At 41.3% G+C, this 12535-nt stretch overlaps 1 long non-coding RNA gene across 1 annotated transcript in view; it reads right to left on the reverse strand.

Moving 5' to 3' along the window:
- Positions 1-206: 206 nt before the first annotated feature.
- The window catches only part of LOC134155925 (uncharacterized), a 28728-nt gene continuing 16399 nt past the window's right edge, over positions 207-12535 (reverse strand). The window contains exons 2-3 of the long non-coding RNA XR_009961775.1: positions 4776-4869; positions 207-962 (exon numbers count right to left, since the gene is read on the reverse strand). This is a non-coding gene — a long non-coding RNA (uncharacterized LOC134155925). The remainder of the gene's footprint in view (positions 963-4775; positions 4870-12535) is intronic.

Raw genomic sequence — 12535 nt, forward strand, 5'->3', positions numbered from 1 at the left:
CAGCATTTGGGACAGGATCTCAGAGATCATCAAGGATGTTGTAGGTCAGGACAGAGATGCACCAGCACAGTTTAGTGGGCAAGGTTTCCACAATGTACCATTTCCCCCTCCAGCCAGAGATATCAGCTGTTCATTGCCATATGAGCAAGAAAACAACATACATGCATCAAAAGACATAAATCAGAAATTCAGGTCTATGAACTCATACAAATACAATATTTTTAGCAAAGGGAATTAGACATGTTTGAGCCTTACATGGTTAAAATGATGGAAAACACATCCTTTATACACTTTCAAATTACACTGAGATCAGAAATACCAGAAAAGTCTACTGGGGTCTGATAGTGCTCCTTCTTAGGAAAAAAAACAGACCTCAGATCCTCCAGGTTCTGTCTGCTGTCTGTTACGCTTCTTTCACAAGTATTTTCCCTTCTGTTCCCAGACCTACATAGACACCCATTTCCCTAAAGCAGACAGGAAGACAATAATAATTAACAGAATTATTAAGTTCTGTTAAAGCCAGATAAAAACCATGATCAGCATAAGAATTCAAAATTATATCCCCAATTAAATGTAGTTTCTGGTCCCAGCTATTTTTTCCTAAAACAAACAAATGAACCCAAACCAACCCCAAAACCCCAAAAGCAATCCCAAAGCAACTCTTAAGGGTAAGTATGCAAGAGCTTCCCTTTCCTCTGCAGAGACCACACTGCAACGTATGTCAGTGCAAGCCAGGTGCATAAAGCCATCCCCTCTTTTGTTACCAAGCCAATGAAAAAGATGAATCAAAATGCAAGTACTTCAGCGATTTCCCATTAAAGCTGCAAACTTGACAGAGCATCACATATGGTCAGTCATACCACAAATGTGAAGCCACAGTCCTAAATCCAGCTGGTATCCTTTATCACAACAGGATGCATCTGTCTAGCAGTAGTCACTGAAAGAACGAAGTTATCTAGGATCTGGAAGACAAGAAGTTGGAAGGGGGTATGTTCGAGGAATTCAGCTTAATTAATAGCAATGGATTTTACTATCCTCTGCTCCCAGTTTTGCTCTTAGTTCTTTTTCAGACTTGTCCTTCATTAATGAACAGAATAAATCAGGAAATCTAAGCATAAGACAGTTTAATTAAGCATTCTTTTTTTTTGGGGGGGGGAACCAACCAAACAACCAACAAACCCACAACAAAAAAACAAAACCACCATGTATTTGGGATTCTTACTATACAATACTCATGTCTCTGTGGGGATGTGTATTATTATGGCACTAATCTGTTTAACACAAACAAGAACCAGTACCTGAAGATGAGGATGTGTACCTAAAGACAGAGCTGACAAAACATACTCACATATGCAAATAGGAATCCTGTGAATGAAGCTAAGCTCAAGTTATTTGCACAAATAAGGTTTTATTTTTTTCTTCCCCAGCAGAGCTGGCAATGAAAGTACTCCTGTCATCATCAGAGCCCCCTGCAATGTTAACACTGAATTTTTCTGTGTGTGCATGCATGCAGGCAGCTTTTGTTAGCGTTTACCTACAAAATTATAATAGGTGTCTTTCCTTGTGCACTGGCTTGTGTGATAACAGTTTAAAAGACAAAACCAAGCCCTGTCTTTAATATAGTGTTGTCAGAAGCATCTCCCTTGGGGAGGTGTTGTGGCCATCTAGCAGACACCTAGATGAGATATGTTCTTCTTTGGAGAGATACTGCCACAAAGCTTTGAGAGAAAGAATGGATGCTTAGCTAACAGATGTGCATAATTACTAATCCACCATGCTCCTTAAATGGGAGATTTTGACAGGCAGTTTTGAGAGGTATTATAAAGACATGCAGTAGTGCTGCTGAGTTTGTGACTCATTCCCCTGGAATCCTCCAAGCTTAACTTTTATTAGCTATGCTTTTTTCCCCACCTTCAACAAATACTTGGAGATCCCAGCCCATCACTGTCCTCCCCTCCGGTAGAAGAATGTTAGAACAGAAACATGCATTCCCTTGTCTGCATATGCTGGGCACAAGCACTGCATCACAACCAAGCATAAATGCTTAAGTGGAGGGGAATACCATTCCTGCTGTGAGAGAGGCTCATGTGAATAGGGCCCTACAGAAATGGAATGGAGTTGCCTGTATGAAAAAACAATTCCTAACTAAGGTGGAAAATTAAAGGGGAATTAAAGGGTGTGTTTAAGGGGAATTTAATGGTGTTGCCATAGAAAGACACCCTGGAGGACAATCACCCTCAGGCTGAAAGTATGGGGAACTGTGTTTTGCTCTCAATACTGGAACTACAAAACCACTTAAACCAGTTGGGTATAACGGAAAAGACCCAAAACTCTGAGGCGAGTAACTGGCCTTCCCTCTGCATTTCTGCACACCAGGACAGCTGAGGGCAAGATTTCTGATTCTTGCTATTCCTGTCCTGGAGAGGCAGGGTGGCCTGATTCACTGCTCAGCTGGTTCTGCTCCTGTGATTTCAGGGAATGGCCTAGATGTGCTGCCAGGAATTAACCCCTCGCCCTCCTTCCCACACTCATGGTTTTGCTGTGAAGTGCAGTACTGTAAGAAACCACTATGACAATACATCTTGCTGTGAGCAAGAACAATCAGCACAAGGCACAAAATGTCCAAGCCCTGCTTGAAGACTCGTTTGAGTGTTTTAAAGCAGTGTATCTTTGACTTTAGTCCCTTTCCTTTGCATTTCCACTATACCTGGTGATCATTCATGCTAAAATCCCTTATTTCCCTCACTGTCCATCTGTCGTGGTTTAAACCCAGTCAGGTAACTCGTTCGCTCACTTCCCCCCCTTTCTTGCCCTCCCCCTGCTCCCGGAGGGACGGAGAGGAGAATCGAAAAGAATGCAACTCCCACGGGTTGAGATAAGAACAGTTTAGTAACTAAGGTATAACACAAATCACTACTGCTACCACCAATGATAATAATGATAAAGGAAATAACAAGGGAAGGAAATACAACACCTCAGCACCAGCCGACCGATAACTTGCCCCCCTCAGCCCAACCAAGCACCGACCCATACCTCCTCCAACCCTGCAGTCTACCAGCCCTTCCGGCTAACTCCCAGTTACATCCTGGGCATGATGTGCTGTGGTATGGAATACCTCTTTGGTCAGTTTGGGTCAGGTGTCCTGTCTCTGCTTCCCCCTGGCTTCCCCTCCTCCCTGGCAGAGCATGAGGCTCACAAAGTCCTTGGCCAAACCAAAACATCGCTATCAGCTCTGTTCCCAAGCTGAAAGTCAAAACACTGCACTGCACCAGCTACCAAGAAGGGGAAAAATGACTGCTACTGCTGAACCCAGGACACCATCCCAACATCAAAGCATCCTGATGCTTTGAACAAGCAACCCAAAAGATCCTGTGTTAACAGAGCAAAACATGACTTTGAAGAAACTCGGGAAACCAAGTGTGTGACGGGTTAGTGTGGGCTATTTTTGAAAGTGAAATGGAGATGCTGAGATTGGAGGGTGGCAAGTAGCACTATCCCAACCACACAGTTCATGATGAAAAAGGCCACTGAGTGCCTGCAGTGTATCAGGAGCCCTGTCATGCACTGCAAACGCATTTTGAAAGGTTCTATAAACAAATCCAAGCGAAGTTATTAAATTCACCATTCTCTGTACAGAAGGCATAAAAAAAATTGTTGTAAATTGGGTAAGTAAACAGAAGTCTAAATGCAAATAATAAAACTACACAAAAATACAAGAATGATTACTAGATTGCAGTATTTTTAGCAGATTTGAGGCAGATGTGAAACAGGTGGTAATTATTTGCTACAGAGTAACTGCAATTTACTTCACTTAACTGCATAATACATTTTGTCCACAAATCCTTGTATAAACGCAATGTTTTCTGAACTTCTTTAGGGGAAAAAAAAACCCAGTGGCGAATCAAGTTGCATTTTACCACAGCAATTGCATATTTAAATCCTCAATAAAATACAAACATTCAGGCAGCCCACCGAGGTTGGGCAAAGACAAGGAGCTCCAGGCAGAAAATGTGCACCGGCTCCATGCAAGAGCTCCCCTTCCTGCTTGTTTCAGCTCAAACGCCACCAAGGAGGACCACAACACGTCTCCTGCTGTTGCACCCTGAAATTCCACCGTGGGCATCTCTGTGGGCCACGTGATGTCTTGCATCCCTCCAGCTCTGTTTTTCAGTCATGGATGTACCTACATCTCTCCTGGTTTCAGGCACATAAAATAATTACGGCGATGTTCAGTGGAAACTTCCTCTTTGATTTGGCATGCTGCTCTTTCAGTACAGAATAATGAAAAACCTTAATTTGCTTTAGAATAGTCTGTTAGCTTTATTAATATATTAAAATGCTGAAAATAGGAATAGCAGTGCCTGAAACTCCACCAGCAAAAGAAGTATTAAACAAAAAGTATTAAAAACTACCATGCAAGGCATGTATTTGTTATATTTAGCTTCCTGCCCCACAGGATGAGAATCCTAAAGTGGAATGAAAAATGTGCTGAATCACTGTACCTAAAAAAATGTACGAGCCACATAAAACTGAATCTGAGTGCTTTTCGCCCTGCATTAAAATACTTACTGAACTGGAAGAGATTAAGGAATACCTGAGACCTTTCCAAATGCATGGCTCAGAGTAGCAGGGAATTAAATCAAAATTAATGTACTCAGAAGATGGTATTCAAATTGTTTTGCGAAAGGATTGCCCTATCTGTTTTGACAACCCAACGTGCTGTGACTGCTTCAGAATACATGCATTACAAGAATATTGGATCCTATACCACCTACCTTATCCAGGAATAAGGGCCAGAGAGCTGACTTTGGTGACGCTATTCACATGCGTTACGATTTAGTCCTGCAAATCCTTCATCCAGTGGCAATGCTGATAAAATTGTGGGGAAAAAAATTGAGATCCTCGCTGTAATTTGCAGAAGTCTTGTGTGTGAAACTTGTCAAATGCATGGGCAGTGCCCATAAACAGAGCAAGCCCCTAGGAACGCAGACAAATGCATGTTTTGGAAGATGCATTTTAAAAGAGGAGGCATACTTTGTCAGTGAAAGAATTATTTTTAGAGAAACTAAACTTATCAGGTCCCTACCTTCCTTGTATAAAGCAGTGCTATAGTACCACATGGCAATTTCCACCAATGGTGGCAATAATACCTTTTTTTAAGTAATACTTTTTCATCTCAACAAGCTTTACAGATAAGTATAGGGGAAAAAGCACACTTGAATTAAGCAGATGCTTATGACATTCCTCCTGATAATATAATGTGATTTACGGAGTTATACTGCAGTCTTCAGCTTTTTAACCAGATTAAGGCTGAAAAGAAGCCGGCAGCTAAAACATTTTTCCTTTTTTTATTTATCTTATATTTAGTTACATTATATTTTTAGTTAAATAAACTTGTGGAAGAGTACAGAAGCTACAAGACCTAATGGGCCAGATACGTCATTAATCAGATTTGAAAAGCAAGGAACATTTATCTACATAAAATAAATAGAATCTATTCTATTAAGCTAACCCGTTCAAATCACAAATCTGGCTGCTGCTAGTGAGAATATTTTGCTTGGCAAAGGTCCTAAAGGTTCTAAAATTATGTATGCTATTTTTATTTCCTCCTTGGATTGGATTAGTTACTTAGCAACTGAAAAGTTCAGTCTGTTGGTTAACAGACATACTGTATTTCATAAAATTGGTTACTATATAGGACCTAAGTGTCTGTGAAGACAAGGTAGTACAGTGGTCTTCTGAAGGCTATTTGCTTGTGCATGGATTTGTACAACCATCTGTCACAGCTTGCATTTTAAATGCACATAATTACTACCTGGGTTGCAAGGTTATTTTTAAATTTAGGTTATATTTTGAAGAAAAGAGTGATCTCCAAGTCAGTGTCCTCCTTAACAAGGGAATTTGATCACTTTAAATTCCCTGAAGACGCCACTAAGGAATTGGAGCTATACCATCAGTGTAACGCTTGCTCTTTGGTGCATTAAACAGAAGCAGGGCACAGTTTAATAAAAAAAAAAAAAAGGTAAAAAGTGGCAGGGAAGATAAGAAAGATGCACTGAAATAGCTCTCACTGCTGAAAATGGACGAGAATCCTGACATAAAGGCAGAATACCAGTTACATCCTTTAAGGCACACCCAAAGGTCCTAACTTCAGCTGATTCATTGCTATCACTTGTTAAGTAAGTTTGTTCTTAGTATGGGCATACTAAGGAGGAAAAAATACTTCAAGCCTCTTGGGACCATGAAGCATGCTGCTTAGTGATGCTGAAGCTCTATGAAAGCTCCACTGTCTGTTCAAGTTCACAAACTACCTGCCAAGCCCCACTTAAATAGCACAGAATGTGGAGCTGACTGGCAGTCTGATGGTTGATTCCTTTAGCTTGGGTGTATCTTGGTAACTTCAAACTGTCAGCTCAACCTAACCTTCTCCTTTTACAAACTCACTCCTGTCTGAAGTTGTTATTTCTAGCCCATGTTTGTTCATTTATTTTAACCGCAGATGAAATCTGTGGCACCTAGAAGGAATGAAATATTCACTTTTACATAAAGTTATTCTAGAACAGTTTTCTGCCTAGAAAAGTTTGCCTCCTCTCTCTCTGAGCCAGCTGATTGCCACTGTTCTGCACTGATGGGGTGCTGTGGCTGTGGTTCACAAAGGTGATCAGACACTCCTCAGCTAGACAAGGAATGTCTTGTGTAACCAGCGCCACATAGAATCATAGAATAGTTAGGGTTGGAAAGGACCTCAAGATCATCTACTTCCAAACCCCCTGCCATGGGCAAGGACATCAAACATCTTCCGTGCTCATATGCAGCTAGCCAGGTCAGGTGAGCTGCTTTCCTTTCCAGCCCACAAGAAAAATCGCCTATATATCTGTTTCTGAGATCAGGATGTACATGTACCAAGTACCTAACTTTGCTTCGTTAGTTTGGGTGCAGTGCAGAAAAGCCAAGCTGAAGTGAAAGGGTTGCCTGGCAGGGCTTGTCTTCCTTGTGTAAATCACTAGGAGATACCTGTTGAGCAGAGGCACAAAGAGATGCTGGAGTGTGTAACAGTCACACAGCTGCCTATGCCACCTATGTCATCTAGGCAATGTGTTTAAGCTCATACCCATAAATAGTTGGTACTGGATGATGATGGAAGTAATTGGAAATTATTACAGCAGCTACTCCATAAATCATTTGCATTCACTGGGTTACACCTGGGCACTTGCTTGTACTTTCCTTCCTCTTTGACAGGCAGTGCACAAAATGAGTCACTTTCTGCTCCCTTGAATAATTTTTCACTAAAAAGGGAAAAGCAAAAGGTCAGTGTTCAAAGGGATTCCTTGTCTGCATCTCTGTGCAACTTCAGCAATCTGGCTAATCTCAGGAGCAGACCTTTCAAGGTGAACACAAGACCTCTGACAAAATCGCTGCCCCGGTATCACAGTGCTTCCTCCTGTGTGGCTCCTTGCTGTCTCAAGGCTAACATGCACACAGAAAAAATCTGCTTGCAGATACTAAAACTAACAGCATGGAGTGCACTGCTCTGGAAACTGGTTCAGGCAATTCAGCTCCTTCTTTCAGTACAGTCTATTCTTTAAGCATCACTCTTCTGCAAGTTGTAAATAAAACAGCACTTAAAGAACATTAGTGGTGCTTAAAGAATGCCTACATAGGTACTGGGTCACAACTGCAAGACATAAAAGAGTCTACCTTTCTGAGGCAGCAGCACATTTGCACTCAAACCTGCTCACAGAAGGACCTACAATCTCTGCACAAGAAAAGACCACTACCTGAAACCTAAAAAATGAACTATTTAAAAATTAAAGGGAAGGAAACAAATCTGTAGTTGTGCCTTCCACCTCTGCTCTCCAGCCAGCTGCAGAGAGTGAGATTTCGATCACTTCTGAGGTCCCACTTAAGCCCTAAGTGGGCACAGCTTTATCAATGAGAGTCAACGCTACAAATGCCATCAGAAGCACTGATGTCTTTTTTCAACAAGGTACTGCACCTCAAGATAGACTGCTGCATGACCCAAAATAATGACACTTTGTGTACATTTGGGTACAAAGCACATTTAATTTAAATTCTAGCAGCATCTCAGCTTTTCCACCAGGAATTCCTGAGGGATCATCCTCAGTCAGCTGGGCCTGAAGACACAGAAGATCCTACAGGGTTAATGCTGGGGAAGATGGGGAAGGAGGGTGAGCAGCATCCCAGCACCTGCTGAACCAGTGTCGTAATTTTAAATGCTGCTTAACAGTGACATGAATAAATGTACTGAAAAATGTGATGCGTTTAAAAATCAGTGGGGAAAGCACGAGATGCTGATCTGCAGTTCCAGTAAAGAAAAGTCAGCATTGCTACTAGATGCATTATGTTGCGAAACCTCAGAAGCAAGCCAGTACCCTAACACAAAGCAAAGCACAAAGCCAGTCCTAGGGTCAGCTTTTCTTGCTTTGCCAAACCCTTGCCTCAATGTGCAGCAACACAGCAGTTGCATTGAGAGCACAATGGCTAAGCAAAGTTAATGCAACTGCAGGTATAGCCACCATTAGACCCAAGAAATAGTGTCAGAACCAATGTTTCAACACCACAGTTGCTACTTTGCAGACTAACTGCAGTACCATCTCTTACAAGCCCACAAGCACACCACAGGAAAGCCCTTCAGAGATCCCTCTTACCAGATGCAGTCCTGCAAAATCTCCGAGCAGTGCTGACTAGGAGGTCTTCATTTCTGGCATGTGCACTATTCTCCTGCCTTTAGCAGGACTGCTCACTTCCAGGCCTATTTGATGCACAGCTGAACTTTCAGAAACTTCTTATTTTGAAGGAAAGTAATGAAGCAAGGAGGATGACCCTTAGAAGGAATTCTAATAGAAACGCCTCGCCAAGCGTGAACTCTTCTAGACCTTCAATTTCTTTTCCAATACAAGCCTATAGCTACGCAGCCTGCTCCTATGGGGTGCTATGCATCAGTGACTCCCAGGACTTCCCTGTAGTGGGGTATCATCATCTTCAATGTACAGCAGCTTCAGCCTTGCAGCTCTAGCTCTAATTGCCCACATGCTGCAATACTCATACCGCACTACACAGGAGCTCAAATTGCATGTTTTGATTTTCAAGTGAATCCATTCAGCAAACCATACCCATGCAACCCAGGCTGCTGATTCAAGCAGGAGTACTTGCAGGTTTGCAAAATCAGGTCATGGGGAAGAGCAAAAATAATGCTGTCTTGTAGTGCCTGCAGAAGCTATGTGTAGGAGAGATGGGGTTTCTTTTTCAGGAAAACAAATATGCAGTGAAACTCAAGGAAAGGAAAATGAAGCCTCACTTCTGAATTGAGACAAACAGCTGTCCTATTGGCACGAGTAAATTAAAGGTGAAACCTCTGTCAGGAGTTGTGCTCTGTGGAAGGCCGCTGGAGAAGAAGAATGTAAGATTTCTGGGACAGAAAAAGTCACAAGAGATGAAAATTGTATGATTTAATTATCCAACTGGAGTGATAAATTAAGCTTTTGACTTGGAGCTGCATACAAAGAGAACAATTAGACTTCTCTTTAAGAAAATTAGCATACTGTTTAAGAAGGGAGTGATAGTTTAAAATGCTAGTATAAAATTGTTATTTACATGCAATGATAATAGATCTGTATGCTGTACGGATTGAACTCCATTGTTTTATATCAATATTCCTTTTCCAAAGCCAACAGACATGATGCTGGATGGCAGTCCTAGAAGATCTGCTCCAATTAGTCCATTTTCAGTGTGAACACAGCCTCCACCTTTTGCTGGTTTCCTCCATTTCCAAAACCCACGCTGCTGCTATGTATCTTGGATATTTATTATTAATCCCCTTAAAATTGGTCTGTGCTAGAAATCTGCTCTTGAAATGGTCTCCACATATAAGCATGTACATGCTTAACTTGGGCTCTTAATTTTTATGATAGGTTTTTGTATAATTGTACACCGTATGAATAATCCACTCTTCTCTTTGTAAGAGTGTGTGTATTTATACACACACACATATATATGTATGTATGTATAGATATATACACCTTTACTCTCCAGGCTCTGCATTAACCAATTAAAATGAGATTAAATGCTAAACTTTCAAAAAAATCCCCCAAAACAGCTCCATCAAGCTTCACATTTTCCAAAAGCGTAAATCAGTAAGAGCCCTTTAACCAAAATAAACCCCTACCAATTTATTCTAGCCAAGGAACAAGCCCCAAATAATTAGAAAATAATTAGTAATAGATCAAAGATTTAAATTAAGTGATTTTCCAGATCAGGAGTATATATAAGCTCACTCTCTACACTGTGCACCATCTTTCAGTAAACTATGCCCTCTGTTTGGAAACCTACCAAAAATTATCAAGCGAGATCTCATCAGTACAGAGGTTAGCACTCTTAACCCCGTGTATGATTTTGTTGCCGTATCCTTATTTGAACAAATAACAATGCTGAGGAAGTCAATGTTTGCTCAGCTATTGTATTTCTACCTAGTTTCACTTTCCAGAGTGATAAAATTGCTCTATCATGTGCAGAAGCGCTTGGCTTGCACATAAAAAGTGCCTGGAGAGTTAAAAAAAAACCAAACCCACAACACTTTTGGAAACTCTATCAGCATGCACACAAATTGCACCAAAGAACTGGCTAGTAAAAATTTGAATACATTTAATACCCAAGTGTAGCAAGACAGTAATTCTGAAGCAACAAGCTCTCATTTTGTGTAACACGCTGTCCAACAAAATGTTTAAAAGGGTAATCATTTTCCATTCATGCTCTTTTACCATGCACTTTTATACTCAGACAACTACTTTCTCTAAACTAATGGGGGGAAAGGGGAAAGGAGAGTGTATGTGTGTGTGAAATTACTGCAGATTTTAGTGCGTTAGCATAAGCATGTACCAGTTTAATTTTCTATTGAACAGATCCATGTGGCTCTGTTGGAAGCCCTGAGATCTCAATGGTAAAAACCTAATGTGATTTGACCTCTTTTATACAGAAAGTGGGTTGATGGAAATAATCTATAATGTCTTCAGCCTTACACATTTCTTATATTCACAAAGTTCTTATTACTAGTAGTACTGGAAGGGAAAACATTAAGAGTAACCACACACAAAAGGTATCACTGTGTTAGTTATCAGTTAGGAACTCAATCTTCTAAATAACTTCTTACTGTAATACAGCATCAAAAATGACCAGGATGTATTTTTACAGTGGTAAATAGCATCTCTCTCTTTTACAAATCATATGGCCTTACTTATTCCAAGCTGAATTTCAGTTATGAACATTGGTGAAATTGTAACTGCAGTGAGCACCACAATGACTGAGGCTTACTCAGTGGATGTCAAATGCTGGCGTGCCACTGGCATCAACTGAACCACTGATGTGGTCCTCACCTGCTCCTGGGGACAGCCCAGGCAGAAGCTAATTAGTGCTCAGGTTGCAGCTCTCAGGAATACACCCCAAAGCCTTATGCTAGTGAGAACATACCTGTTTCATGCACATGCTGCACTGGTGCTCCCCCCAGAAGAGACCAACCATCAACAGGTAGGAGCAGGTCTTTAGGACTTAGGAATATTTGTGCTTTTCTGTTTCTATGCTGACACTTGCTGCATGGATGTCTTGAATTAAACACTCCGGGGTTTTTAGTCCTTTATCTGTGCAAAAATTTGAAAATGCTACTTTGCACCTATTCACAGCTGCTCTTTGGGAGCAGGCTTTTGGCTGCCCATGATGACAGGTGAATATTTATCTCTGTGTGGCTTAGCAGTGTAACTGCCCTTGTCTCGTGCCCTGCAGGTCCAGTTCATATGGTTCAGGCAGTACTTCCAAGGAAGCAGTGAGAGGAATGCAGGGAGCAGGCTGTGGCTGCCAGATGGCTCTGTATCTATCTACCCATCTATCTCCCACTCCCTGCTGCAACCCCATTATGCAGCATAAACTGTGACCTCCAGTGGGAAATTCTTTCTCTCCCCTGCTTCTACTCAGGAAAGTTTCCACTCCACATTGTAAGTTTACAGGTGTGTATCACCAAATAGGGCCCAAGAAGGAGGAAGATAGCCATGCTGACATGGAGTAACTTGCTCAATATCATATGGCAGCCAGTAGTAGAGCCAGGAATACAGGCCCAGGTCCTACATTGTTAGTTTAATGTTTTCAATGTACTACTGGAAGTGAGTGCATGGTGAGGAATACACTTTAGTATTTGACGCCTTGTCTTTTTGCAAACACCACCCTAACACCACCAATGGTAGCCCATACAGAAGCCTACACAAACTTAACTATTTGGAAAAGACAAAAGATCACGTTATTCCCAGGAGAAAAAAAAAATGGCCTCCGAACCCCTTTCCAGGCTCAGGACAGTATCACGTATTCACAAAGTATCACAGATGTAATTTAGCAAATACAAGTTGTAAATACTTATTTAACACAGTATTTTTATAATACACTGGCCAAAGCCTTTCTTTTGTATAACACTGTTGGATATGAAGGCCTTACAGGGGGACATGGCCCCCTGGCAATAATCTACCCTCCTGTACAT

Source organism: Pezoporus occidentalis, unplaced genomic scaffold, assembly GCF_034315485.1.
Source record: "Pezoporus occidentalis ecotype Australia unplaced genomic scaffold, CSIRO_AGI_Poc_V1 ctg80, whole genome shotgun sequence".
In the NCBI taxonomy this organism is placed as follows: Eukaryota; Metazoa; Chordata; class Aves; order Psittaciformes; family Psittacidae; genus Pezoporus; species Pezoporus occidentalis.